The 14,621-nt window shown below is 41.7% G+C and overlaps 1 pseudogene; it reads right to left on the bottom strand.

Moving 5' to 3' along the window:
- Positions 1-12,373: 12,373 nt before the first annotated feature.
- Positions 12,374-12,695, bottom strand: LOC100761691 (annotated as a pseudogene).
- Positions 12,696-14,621: the final 1,926 nt, after the last annotated feature.

Below are 14,621 nucleotides of genomic sequence, written 5' to 3'. Positions count from 1 at the left end.
GCCTTGAACTCCTTTTTGTAACATTTTTCATTCATTCATTTTTTTTTACATTCCAATTCGTTTCCTCTGCCTCCTCTCCTCCTGCTCCCCAATTCCCCCACCACCTCCCATCTGCTCCGCAGAAAGGGTAAGGCCTCCCCTAGGAAGTCTACTAAGTCTGTCCTATCATCTCATTGAGGCAGGATCAAGGCACCTCCCCACACCCATACCCCTGTGTCTAGGCTGAGCAAGGTATCTCTCCATATAGAATGTTGCCTTGAACTCTTAATCCTCCTGCCCCAGGCTACAGAATGCTTGGGTTATAGCTGGCTGCTGCCCTTAGTAAACACAACAGGCTGAGAGAAATGGTGAGATGTCTTGCAAAGGCTTCAGCAGATGACGACTAATAGCAGAGCCAGATCTGAATATAGATCAGACCCACGAACGCAGGGTAAAATCATCTCAGAGTGGCTTCAGTAGAAAGAGTGGGCCCAAGTCAAGGACCACATATGAGTCTGGATTATGTCCACAAGTACTTGCCACTTCTTGTAGTGGCTTCAATAGATCTTTCAGTAGAATAGGGACCAGATCTACCTTGGGGAAGGCCCTTAGATCTATAGGGTTCCCAACAATGCTTAGTTAAAGCTATAGGCCTAGCCAGAAGGCCTAAGTTGACTACAGAGAACATATGACTCTCAGAGGAAGACAAGAGACAGATCCTTTGATCCTACAAACAAGTACCATGGAGGGACCCTATTTATCCTTCTGGGTTTGGGTTACCTTGCTCAGAGTGATTTTTTTCCTAGTTCCATTCATTTGCCTGAAAATTTCATGATGTCATTCTTTTAAAATGACTGAGTGATACTCCATTGTGTGGACGTAACACACTTTCTTTATCCATTCTTCTGTTAAGGGACATCTAGTGTCAATTTGAGCTGTCACTTGTATTATTGATCTTAGCCATTCTGACTGGTGTATGATGGAATCTCAAAGTAGTTTTGATTTGCATTTCTCTGATGATGAAGGATGTTGAACAATTTTTTAAGTATTTTTCAGCCATTTGAAATTCCTCTATTGCGAATTCTCTATTTAGATCTGTACACCATTTTTAAATTTTTTAGCATCTAGTTTCTTGAGTTCTTTATAAATTTTGGGTATTAGTTCCTCTATCAGATGTGGAGACAAATATGTTATGTACTCACTTATAAGTGAATATTAGCTGTTTAGTAAATGATAATAATGCTACAATCCACAGACCCTGAAAGGCTAAGTAACAAGGAGGGCTGGCTCTAGGTAGGTCTCCCTGGGAAGGGGAAATAGAACAGATTTTTCAAGTGGACTTGGGGTGGGTGGGAATGGGAGATCAGATGGGGGCGGGAGGGATGGAAGGAGAAAGTAATATGGGGAGAGATTGGAGGCCAGGGGGTGGCAATGTGGAAACCTGGTGCAGTGGAAACTCTCTGGAATCTGTGAGAGTAACCCCTCAAAAACTCTTAGTAATGGAGGACACTGAGCCTGAATTGCCCATTTTCTGTAACCAAGCAAGGCTTCCAATGGTAGGATTGGGTTACCAAACCAGCCACAAAACCTTCAACTTACAATCTGTTCTGCCTGCAAGGTGTGCTGGGACAATGGTGGCACAGAACTTATGGGTAGTGGCCAACCAATTTCTGATCTGATCTGACTTATGGCCCATGCCATGAGAGGGAACCTATGTCTGACACTGCTTGGATGACCAGGAGTCTGGATAGTCAAGAGACCTAGGGCAAAACCAAATACTACTGTCCTTAAAAAAGGTAGTGGAGGCCAGCCTGGCTCCTCACAGTCTGGGATTGCCTGGTGCCATTATGACGAGCAAATATATAGTGGAGAAATGGGAGAGAAAGAGAAGCTGAAATGTTCATGTGCTGTGGAAAGAGGCAGAACAGAAGAAGTGAATGAACTTGTGTGTAAAAGGCTGATGTGGGTGACCTTCTTGCCACCTTGGGCCAGGGTAACATACAGGCTCAGGATGCTGCTGAGGGCCATGTTGGTGTTAAAGAGCCATGCTGCTGCCATGGCCATGCTGATCTGAATGGCCTGTGCTGCTACCCAGGGCAATGATGATGATGGTTGGGCCTAAGCTGAAGCATAGGACCATGTCTGGGTCCATGGTCCTACTGTAGTGGGGGTCTGTGTTGATGTCTGTAGCTTCTGTTAACACTGAAAGCCAAGAAAATATCTGGAGTCAGATCATCACCTGAGGCCCTGTTGGTGTCTGAGGGTCATGTTGCAGCTGGGGTCTGTGTTGATGTCCATAGCCCGTGTTATCACAGGGAGATATAAGAACCATGTATGTCGAAATCTGAGGGCTATTATGAGCCAGCTCGCTCTTTACTGACCCTGGGATAGCTGGCCCTGCCCCTTAGTGGACATTACAGCAGGAGAGTTGGTTCTGCCTCTCATGGGAGAGCTGGCCCCAACAGTTGGGAAAGATGGTTCTACCACTCACCACGAGCATAGGAAAGCTAGCCCTGATGGCATGGGCATAGAAGAGATGGCTCTGCCCCTCACCTGTTGTGAAGGGAGTGGTCCCAGCAGCCTGGACTGACCATCTCAGCTACCACCCAGGCCCACAACACAGACTTTGGGGTTGGCCCACCCCAACATCTAACATCTATCTCATCTATGACCTGCTGGAGTGTGTGAAAGGACTGGTACTGTAGAAGGATACCCAAAGGATCTCCATGACTTTGGGCAATAGCAGGATATCTGAGAAGAGTTTCAGTGAGGGTCCAGTGATGATGATGCGCCAGAGGCCAATGACCCATAGCAATGAACATTTGTGGGTGGGGATGATTGAACAAAAGGGGTATACTTTTGATATACCATGGCTCCCAATGCCACTGGGATGAATGAAAAGGTGCTGGAGAAGCAGAAAAGATGGAGAATCGAGGTGGGTTTTTGTTTGTTTTGTTTTGTTTTGAACTAATTTGGGGAGGTTTCTTTTGGTGGATGCTGTAGAATTGAAGGGCAGATATGAAAGGACAGGAAGGTGAGCAGGATTGGGGTGCATGATGTGAAATTCGCAAGGAACAATAAAGAATTATGTTATATATAAAGCATGTAGTGGAACTCTGGTGGAACTCCACTGCTCTGCTGTAGTCCTCTGCAGCTGGCTAGCAGATGAGAAACCTGCCTGCAGGGTGCCTACCACTGCTGCCACCACCCATTGGATTCTGTTCCCCCAAGACATGCTCTGATGCCTAATCCCACTCACCTCATCATTCTTCCTGTGGTCAGCCCTTCCCTGTAACTAAAACAGACTTCATAGGCACAGGTACAACCCACACCAATTGGAAGAACAGACTCTGTATACACAGGTATAACCCACACCAGTTGGAAGAACACACTCCACAGGCACAGGTACAACCTACACCAGTTGGAAGAAAAGACTCCATGGGAACAGGTAAAGCCAACACCAGTCAGAAGAACTGGAGGTTACACTGGATCTAGGCACCCAAACCCCCACAAATCTCAGCTGAGACAACCTTATTGAACCTGGAAGCCTGCTAATTACCAGAAGCCCTGGCCATTCAAGTCAGAAGACAGATAATAAAGGAACAAAACACCCATCCAACAAAGACAACACAAGAATCAATACCCATATCTATAATCATCCCAAACCCAGATGCAGAGATGCCAGTGTAAGATACATTCAACAGCAGAAAGGGGAGTATGGAACCACCAGAACACAGTGATTCTACAACAGCAAGACCTGAGTATTCCAACATAGAAACAACTTTACAAAGATGATAGAGGCCCTTAAAGAGGAAATGAAAAAATTCCCTCAAAGAAATTGAGGAAGAAACATAAAATTGGAAGAAATCAATAAGTCCCTTAAAGAAAATCAAGAAAGCCAAGAATAAATAATGAAACTGGTGAAAGAAATGGGTCAAAACTTGAAAATTGAAATAGAAACAATAAAGAAAACACAAACCAAGGGAATTCTGGAAATTAAAAAAATCCAGATAAGTGAACAGGAACTGCAGATACAAGAGATGGAAGAGAGAATCTCAAGCATTGAAGATATGACAAAGGAAATAGATTCATTGGTCAAAGAAAAAGTTAAATCCCAAAAATTCCTAACACAAAACATTAAGGAAATATGGGACACCATGAAAAGAACAAACCTAAGAATAATAGGGAAAGAAGAAGGAGAAGAATAGCAGCTCAAAGGTATAGAAGATATATTCAACAGAATCATAGAAGAATATTTTCCCAACCCAAAGAAGAACATGCCTATGAAGGTACAAGAAGCTTACAGAACACCAATATACTGGACCAGTATATAAGCTTCTGTAAGGCAAAGGACCCTGTCAATAGGACAAAACACCAGCCTACAGAATTGGAAAAGATCTTCATTAATCCCAAATCTGACAGTGGGATGATCTCTAAAATGTATGAAGAACTCAAGAAACACCAAATTACCAAATAATCCAATTTAAAAACAGGGTATAGATCTAAACAGAGAATTCTCAATAGAAGAATTTCAAATGGCTGAGATACACATAAACAATTATTCAATATTCTTAGCCATCAGGGAAATGCAAATCAAATTGACTCCAAGATTCCACCTTACACCTGTCAGAATGGCTAAGATCAAAAACACTGATAACAGCCTACTCTGGAGAGGATGTGGAGCAAGAGGAACACTCCTCCACTGCTGGTGGGAGTGCAAAATTGTACAACCACTTTGGAAATTGATAGGACAGTTTCTCAGAAAATTGGGAATCAGTCTATCACAAGACCCAGGTATACTAATCTTGGGCATATACCTAAAGGATGCTCAACCATACCACAAGGACACTTGATCAACTATGTTCATAGCTGCATTATTCGTAATAGCTAGAACCTGGAAATAATCTAGGTGCTCTCAACTGAAGAATGAATGAAGAAAATGTGGTACATTTACACAATGGAGTATTACTTAGCTCTAAAAAGCAATGGCATCATGAACTTTGCAGGCAAAGGATGGAATTAGAAAAAAAAATCATCCTGAGTGAGGTAACCCAGACCCAGAAAAGCAAACATGGTATGTACTCACTCATAAGTGGATATTAGGTATAAAGGATAACCAAACTGCAATCTAAAGTCCCAGAGAGGCTAGATAACAAGGACGGTCCAACGAGGGACTCGTGGATTTCCCTGGGAAGGAGAATTATAAGAGATCTCCTGGGTAAACTGGGGGAAGGGGCAGGTTGGGTGCAGGATGGAGAGGGAGAACAATGAAAGGGATATCTTGATGGGGGTCAATTTTGGGGTTAGGGAGAAACCTGGTGCCAAAGAAACGCCCAGGAATCCACAAGGATGACCCCATCTAAGACTCCTAGCAATAGTGGAGAGGGTGCCTGAACTGACTGATGACTGCCCTAACTGTTGTCAGAGAGTCTTCATCCAGTAACTGATGGAAGTCAATGCAGAGATCCATAGCCAGCAGTGGGCTGAACTCTGGGACTCCTGCTGAAGAGAGGTAGGAAGGATTGTATGAGCCCGTGTGGTCAAGGTTGTGATGGGGGAACCCACAGAAACAGCTGACCTGAGCACGTGGGAGCTCATGGACTCCAGACCGAAGGCTATGGAGACTGAATGCAACCCACCTAGGCCCTCTGCATATGTGTGACATTTGTGTAGCTTGGTCTGTTTGTGGGGCTCCTAGCAGTGGGGTCAGGACCTGTCCCAAGCACTTAAGCTGTCTTTTGGGAACCTGTTTCCCATGCTGGGTTGCCTCATCCAGCCTTGTTGCAGGGGGAGGAACTTGACCCTGTCTCAACTTCATGTGCCATGCTTTGTTGATACCCGTGGGAAGCCTGCCCCTTTCTGAAAGGAGATGGTAGAGGAGTAGATGGGTATGGGTATGTGGGAGTCAAAAGTGGGAGGTTTGGGGGTGGGGGATAGGGAGCCGAAGGAGAGGATGGAGAGGAAACTGTGATTGTATTGTAAAATAAATGAAAAATTTTAATTTATAAAAAGTTTAAAAATGTGGTGATAAAATACATCAATACCTTATTCAGGCAACATCAGAGAAGCTTCCTACTTCAGCAGATCAAAACAAATACAGAGATCCACAGCTGGACATTATGTGGGGAATGGGGTGGGGGGGATAGAAGAAACATTTTGTAACACTCAGCCCTAAAAAGATGTCTTCATCCAATCCCTCCCCTCAGATCTCATGGAACCCCATGAAAGAGGAGGCTGAAAGAGTGTAATATCCAGAGCAGATGGAGAATATTAGGAGAACAAGGCCCTCTAAACAACTAAACAAAGTTCATATGGACTTACAGAGACTGAAGCACCGAATGCAGGGCCTGTATGTGTCTGTACCAGGTCCTCTGCATATATATATCAAAACTTTAAGTTTAATATTTTATGGAACCCCTGAGTGTATGAATGAGTGGATCTCTGATTCTTTTTTTCTTTAAATTAGAAACAAGCTTCATTTACATGTCAATCCCAGTTCCCACTCCCTCCCCTCTTTCCTTGTGCCCCACCGACCCCCATCCCATCCCCTTTCTGCTTCTCAGGGAGGGTGAGGCCTTCCATTAGGGAATCTTCAAAGTCTGTCATATCATTGGAGCAGGGCCTAGGCCCTCCCCCATGTGTCTAGGGTGAGAAAGTATCCCTCTATGTGAAATGGGCTCCCAAAGTCCATTCCTATGCTAGGGATAAATATTGATCCACTGCCAGAGTTCAGCCTATAGATTGCCCAGGCCTCCTCACTGACACCCCTGTTCAGGGGATCTAGATCAATCTTATTCTGGTTTCCCAACTATCAGTCTGGGGTCCACTTGCTCAGGTCAGCTGTCTCTGCAGGTTTCACCATCCCAGTCTTGACACCTTTGCTCATCACTCCTCCCTCTCTGCAACTGGATTGCAGAAGTGCAGACCAGTGTTTAACTTTGTGTGTCTGATTCTGCTTCCATCAGCTACTGGATGAAGGCTCTAGGATGGCATATTGATTCTTATACCTTTTCTTGGGGCCCTTTTTCTTCTGTTGTTTTGCCTTGTTCAGCTTCAATGTGATGGTTATTATTTTATCTTATTATTTTTCTTTTGTCATGTTTTGTTGTTAGCTCTAAAAATCCTGTTCTTTTCTAATGAGAGACAGAAAGGGAATGAATCCAGATGGGAGGGGAGGTGGGGAGGAACTGGGAGGAGTAGAGGGATGAGAAACCATAATCAGGATATATTGTATGACAAAAGAATCTATTTTCAATAAAAGGGAAAATTTAAGAAAAAGAAAAATGTGTTTAAAGGAGTGAAGGATGGAGAGAGAAAGGGAACAAGGGACAAATTTCCAAAGCTGTTGATCGAGTCTCATACTGTACCAGGAAGATTTCTCAATAACCTGTCACTAACACATTTGTGGAAACTTTATGACATAGAAAATAGACAAATTTTGTTTCAAACCTTAGATTTAGAGTTGGATGCAAGAGGTTAGTGTACTCTGACACTCATGTTCATATATACTAGGTTTATTGACAATTTGTCTCCCTCAACAGTAATAAAAACCCAGATTCAATAATACAAACTGGCAAGCAGCCAATATTTCATTTAATTAAAGCCTATAATCCAACCAGTTAATTAATGCACCAAATAAAATAGAAAAGATGCTGGATGGAGTTATATATCTATTTTCTGTCCCAGACCACCCTGATCAGTTTTAAGCCCTTAGAAACTTTACTCAGACATTTCAATAATACTGCCCACCACACCTGGGAATTTTAAATTGGCAAAGCTATGCAAGCTGTAAATTAATTTTAGCTCTCAAGATGCACTTGTATGTATGGAAAATATTGTAAAAATGATAATTATGCCACTTAATAAAAACAGGACTGACCTACACTTGCCACTGCAATTTTCTGAGTATATGTACAGAAAAGCACATGGAAAACAGTGGTAAAATAGTCAGTCTCTTTTTCACTCATGACAGAGAATAAGGAAAACAAAGACACCAGCAGTCATGTATAGAATCCCTGAAAAGAAGAGTGGGTTGTGGGTGATATTCTTCTATAGTATCCTGTTATATATGTTTCCAAGTGCTAAAATGCTGGAGACTTTTCCAACCAGCCCAAGAATGTGGTCAGTTACTAGTATTTATTGAGCAACATGAATATCCAAAGGAATGGGGTCATGTTTGCTCTATTGTTGACACATCCTGATATCATTGAATGCTGTCATGGTGGTAAATGTACACTTTCCACATCCCTCCAAAAGCCGTGCTAAAGTAGGGTTCCATGGGTTCATCAAAGTACTACATTTGCCACTGCAGGAGGCACATACAGATGGATTAGGACCTTGGTGGACTAGGTCTTTATTTTAGTTTTGGCAGATGGTGCTGTCTACATGCCGAGTTTTATGACCCGAATGATACTTCTATCATAGAATCAGTTTAGCTAAACTCTGGGGGCCTGTTACAGAACCAAGTATTAAATAATTGTTCCCTAAGTGGTGATGCTATTTTGGGAGGTTCTGGACACTTAAGGAGATGGTATGTATTTGGAGGAAGAGGATACCAGGGTGTATGCCTTTAAAGACTTTTACCTTGTCCCTTGTCCTTCTCTTTCCTTCCTGTTCATAATGAAGTGGGGAGCCTCTGCCTCCTGCATACAAGACAGTGATGTTTTCTGTCTCACCACATGCCTGAATCAACAAAGACAAGGACTACAAACTCAACTCTCTGAAGCTGGACAATATGGAATCATTCAGGCTCCTCTTAAATTGTTCTCTCAGTCAGATATTTTTGTCAGGAAATTGAATATGAAAAAAAAACAGAAATACATTTAGTTATGATGGTTTAACTTCTGTTTTTCAACATGTGGGTGTGTCCCTTCTATTGCTTATCTATAATTTGTTATCAGTCTCTTGCCTCCCTTGCCTACCTGAGTGTGAACATAGTTACTGTCACTTTTAATTCTTTGTAATTTTTTAGCAGGAAGATGGCTTGGAATGCATAGCTGGTTGGTTGACTTTGCTGATACCAGTTGAACACAAAATGATTTCCATTATGGGAGGTTTTGTTCCAGGGACAGTCTGCATTAGCTCACCTGACAAATCCCAGAGACCTCAGAGTCAGCCTAAGTATTTAATGCAAGCGTTTAAGTTTTTTCTAAGTACTGTTTTTATGAATACATGATACTAGTTGCTGTAGGCAGGTATAGGCAGCAGGAATACCATTTCAAGTCCATTGTAGGCTACATAGTGAACTTGACCCCTGTGTGGTCTACATGAAAGGAACTTGTGAGAGAAGTATTAAGAGAGCTTGACAGAGATTGGAGAGAAGAGGAGAGAGGAAAAGAGAGGAGGAGAAGGGAGGGGAGAGGCAACTAGAATGCCTTCCTGGACTACCTAGGGAATTCAGTGCCAACTTTGGTACATTATCCATACCATGTATTATGTATTAGAGTTCTCTAGAGGAACAAAACTGATAGAATAAGTATATATACACACATTGATTTATTAGACTGATGTAAATGTGTTCTGGGTAATCCAGCCTTGGCTGTGTGACACTGGAGAGGTTGAGAATCCCATAGTTGTTCCATCTATGAGGCTGGACATCTAACCTTGCACTGAAGGCCTGAAGGCCTGGAGAGATGCTTGCTGGCCTTTGGTCTGCTTTGGAAGCCCAGTGAAGCTGGTAGCAGCAAACGAATGCAGTAGAAACTAGAGAGATTAACTTGCCAGCAAGAGCAAAGGTAAGTAGGCCTAAAGCAAAAGCTTCCTGCTTCCATATCCTTTTGCCTAGGTTGCCTCCAGAATGTGCCATCCACATTTAGCATGGTTTCTTTTTCATATAATTGAAATTCAATAAATTCCTCAGGATTGCACAGAAATTTGCGTTTTAATAGATTCCAGATTCAATTAAGTTGTTAATCAAGATTAACCATTACACCCTGTCTCAAAACAAATTTGTATTTTTCAAAAGCAATGGCTATAGTTCTGTGGTACATAGCTTACCCAACATATCCATTGCCCTAGTTTCAACCTCCAGTAGCAGAAAAATTAATTCGTTGAGTATTATTTGCCCAAAGGAAATGATGTTTAGTAATTTGGTCCTTTGAAGGATTTCTCTGGTCATTAAAAGGGATTTCAGGAATCAGCCTGCAACATTCCCTCAATCGACTTACCCCTGTCCAGAGTACTCCTACTGGGAACTCCAGACCTCTCAATGATCTCCAGAGACTGACTTGGAGCTTTTCTCCTGCTTCAAACTTCATTCACTTGAACCCACACCTACATTCACAAGCCTACAAAGACAGATGTTCATTTTGACCTTGCTGTTCAGGGAAGATTTTAGGCATGTAGTAGCATTCCTCCTCCGCATTTTAACTATTGAATTCTTCCTTTTTTTGTTGGGTTAGGGGAAATAGCCTTAAAGAAAGTCCCCTGCTATCACCACAAACCACTATATGGGTTCATCTTTCCATCTTGTGCTTCAGTGTAATGTGCACTGACACATCTTCCCATGAGGCTCCTGGGAGACCACTGTTAGTAGCTGACATGTAAAACCATGTTGCATCTACATTACTTTTCTGTGAGAACAAAAATAGGGATGCCTTCAGATCTTTGTTTCCAGGAGTTACATTCTGATACCATCCTGCAGTCTGTTACTAGAATTTTCTTCCTTGGGCACATGCAAGGATGCAGGCATAAAGAGTACCTAAAAAGAAAGCCCCTGAAGACACACTTTTGGGTATAGGTGTGTAAATTCAGTGGTATCTTTTGTCTGGCAGTAACAAGTCCTTGAGTTCTGACAACATTTCAAACAACAATAAAAACAACAAGCAACAACAGAAAATAATATAAAACCTTATGCAAGCCATGCATGGTGGTTTATGGCTATAATCCCAGTCCCTTGCAGGCTGGGGCAGGTGAATTTCTTCAAAGGTGAGCTCAGCTGTGGCTATAGAAGGATTTCAAGGAAAATTATCGTTGCTACTTCATAATTGTAATTTTGCTACTACCATGAATCATAATGCAAATATTTGATATGCAAACCCTGTGAAAGGGTTGTTTGATCCCCAAAGGGGTTGTAACTCACAGGTTGAGAACCACTGTAGTAATGGAACACAGCAATAAAATAACTCCCCACACAGCCCTCATCAGAGAGACAGCTTGAAATATATTGGAATTAAAGAGATCCGCAACTGAACAATGAATGTGCAGAGAGTAAGAGACTTTGAAGCCCTCAATTGTAAATGGGATGTCATTATCAAAGCCATCCCCTCAAGGATCATGACAAAGAGGATATGGAAAGATTTTAAGAAGCAGAGGTAATGGATGTCTCCAGGGAAACAGTGTCTTTCAGGCACAACAGGGCTGATGCACATATGAACTCACAGAGACTGTGGCAGCATGCACAGGACCTATACAGGTTCAAGTCAGAAGGGATCCCAGCACTGAGAGGAGGGAGTGGACATGGGGTTCCACCCCTGACCAAGAGGCTATCTGCAGTTGATACCTGCTGACAAAGGGAAACTCAGATTTTTCCAGTAGATTGTCAACCACACTCCAGGATAGCCTGCATTTCCAAAAGTAATTGGAAAAACCAAAATGAACTCAGTGGAATTTTTTGTTTGATTTTGCTTTGTTTTGGCTTTTTTTGTCTTATTGTTCTTTTGTTTGTTTTTATTTTCATTTTTGTCTTTGAGAACTTTGTGGCATTTTTTTGTTTGTTTGTTTCTTTTTTTTTTTGAAAAAAACGTACCATGTAGTTGGGTGAGTAGGGAGGTGGGAAGGGGAAGCATTATCAAATATATTCTTTTTATCTGTAATGCTTGCCAGTTTTGTTCCTCTGGCTAAGAAATGCAGAGGCAATTCCAAGTTTGCATTTCTTTATATAGTTTTTCATCACAAGTTTAGTGCCTTTATTGCCTCTACAAGCTGGTTACAAATTAATTTTAATTAACTCCCACTTATTGAAACATCTGAAGTTCTTTGTGAGACACTTATTCATTTAAAAAAATACACACAAGCAAAAGGCAAAATTAAAACATACCACGCAAAAAAATAAGGACTATTATGTTTTTTGAGATCCATATACATGCAATACACATAATTAAGAATTTTCCTACATATGTGAACTGATACTAAATATGCAACTTTTTTATTTGATTTTTAATCATATAACATGAAATGAACACATTTCCATGCATAAGTGTGAAACTTTCCAACTGAAAAATAAACGTGGAAGCTGGGTCAAAATCCTAAATCCAACGAGATGCTGGCAACAACAAAACTACCTAAAAGAAAATACTGCCAGGTAATTAAAAGTAAAACGAAGTCCAAAGATACATTAGGAAATGTTATGAGAAAGAAAGCAGCAGCAAGACTTCAATATCAGAGAAAAAAAGTTTCAAGGCCTGGAGCTCACAGGGTAAGGACAGCTTCGGGAATGTCTTTGCCTCCAATGCACCATTACAAATTTTGTCTTCCCTAAGCCTTTCCCGGTCATCTACTCCTCTGACCATTTCTTCAGGGTTCAGATGCCTTGTGGGAGTATCCTCTTTAGGTTCCAGGCTGGGTTGATCAGGCTCTCCTCTAAGGCTTCCATCTGCCTGCTGCCCCCACACTTTCTCCAGAAGCCTGGAGATTCCCTTCTGCCTGCTGTGGTGGATGGAGATCTGCCTTTGGTGTGTTTTGGGGTGTTCCTTCATTATCTCACAAGACTTTTGCATGTTGAATATTTCTTTTTGGAATAAATGAGTCCTGTAGGTATCTGGAGATTTTTTCTCTCTTCTGGCACCTGGAATTTATGTCATGCCCAAAAGATAAAGAGTCCTGGAAGGAGCCAGACCACTCTTCTCTGGCAGTACTGATCTGCTACTGAGGAACTGGGCATTGACTATAAGGGGATAAGATATATTGTATAAAAAATTTTTTCAGTTAAGAAGTCAGAAAAGGGATGAGTGGTGGTGGCACACACCTTTAATCCCAATACTCATAGGAGACAGAGGCAGGCAAGATATCTGTGAGTTCGAGGCCAGCCTGGTTTGCAGAGCTAGTTCCAAAAAAGCCAGGACTACAAAGAGAAACCCTCTATAAAAACAAAAAAAAAATCAGAAAAGGATTACGAAACCAAATAGAGTTGTCAAAATATGAAACACAAATAATTGCAAGATCTCACACATCTTTAATCCCAGCACTCAGGAGGCAGAGGCAGGCGAGATCACTGTGAGTTCGTGGCCAGCCTAGTCTACAGAGCTGGTTCCAAAAAAGCCAGGACTACACAAAGAATGTCTCTCTAAAAACAACAAGAAAAATCAGAAAAGGGCAATAAAACCAATCAGAGTTCTCAAAATATGAAATATAAATACCCGAGAAATACTTTCAATGGTCAACATTCTAAACCAAATTAGTACAAATTAAAACCCAATTTGTGGTTGTATCTTACCCCAGTCAGAATGGCCAAGATCAATAAAAGAAAAGCCAGCTCAATCTGGGGAGGATGTGGTTTAAAGGGAACAGTTACCCACTGATGGTGGGTGTACAAATTTGTACAGCCACTGTGAAAATCAGTGTTGGTTCCTCAGAAAGCTGGAACTATATCTACCTGAAGATCCAGCTATACAACTATTGGACACATACCCAAATGACTGTACATCTCACTCCAGAGATATTTGTTCATTGCTGCCCTAATCATAATAGCCAGAAATTGGAAATGGCTTAGATGTCACCAACTGATGAATAGATACTTAAAATGTGGTACACTTACACAATGGAAATTTATCTAGCTACTAAGAAAAATGAAATTTGTAGGTAAATAGGTAGAGCTCGAAAAAATTATCCTGAGTAAGGTAATCGAAACCCAGAAAGACAAATATTATGTTTTCTCTTATATGTGGAGTAACACTCATGGTGCCATACAGTATGGTGCACACTTCCAGAAGATAAAAATAATCATCAATATCACCTTCTGTAAACGTTTCTACTTAAAACAATGACCTGACTGCAAGATATACTGGTTCACTAGTATCACAAATTTAATGGGAATAATTAACCATTTTTTGATGGGATTTAAGACCCATTCAATCAGAAGGAACCAATACCTGACACGGGTAAAGTGGCCAAGAACCTGTGGCTAGACAGGCCATGGATGCTAGGAAAAACTACTATTATTTTGCTAAAAGAACACAGAATACAAAGGACTCCTGATAACAAATTTCTATGTCCACAGATCAGTGCTTCACTTAACCCTCATAAGAGAAGCTTCTTAAAGTACATGAGAATTAACACAGAGACTGACAGCTGGACAATGCACAGAAAGTGAGAGACTTTGGAGCACTTAATCCTAAATGGAGTATCTTCATCAAACTCCTCCCCACAAGGATCAGGGATCTAGGAGGAAGAGGAGGAGGAAAGATTGTAAGAGCCAGAGGTGGTGGGTGACTTCAAGAAAATAATGTCTTCCAGATACAACAGGGCTGCAACTGCTAGATGAACCTTGATCCTGGTACTTTGAACACACTTGCCTTGCCATAGCTGACAAGATGACCAAAGATCAGATTGCAGAGTTAAAGAATGTCTTGTCCATCTTTGCTAGCCGTCCGCCATGGCGGGTAGGTGAAAGACCCGAGCTAACATGGAGTTAACTCGTTAAAAAA

Source organism: Cricetulus griseus, chromosome X (genome assembly GCF_003668045.3).
Source record: "Cricetulus griseus strain 17A/GY chromosome X, alternate assembly CriGri-PICRH-1.0, whole genome shotgun sequence".
In the NCBI taxonomy this organism is placed as follows: Eukaryota; Metazoa; Chordata; class Mammalia; order Rodentia; family Cricetidae; genus Cricetulus; species Cricetulus griseus.
Note: the sequence above shows the minus strand (reverse complement) of the source record. Positions and strands in the feature narration are given on the sequence as shown.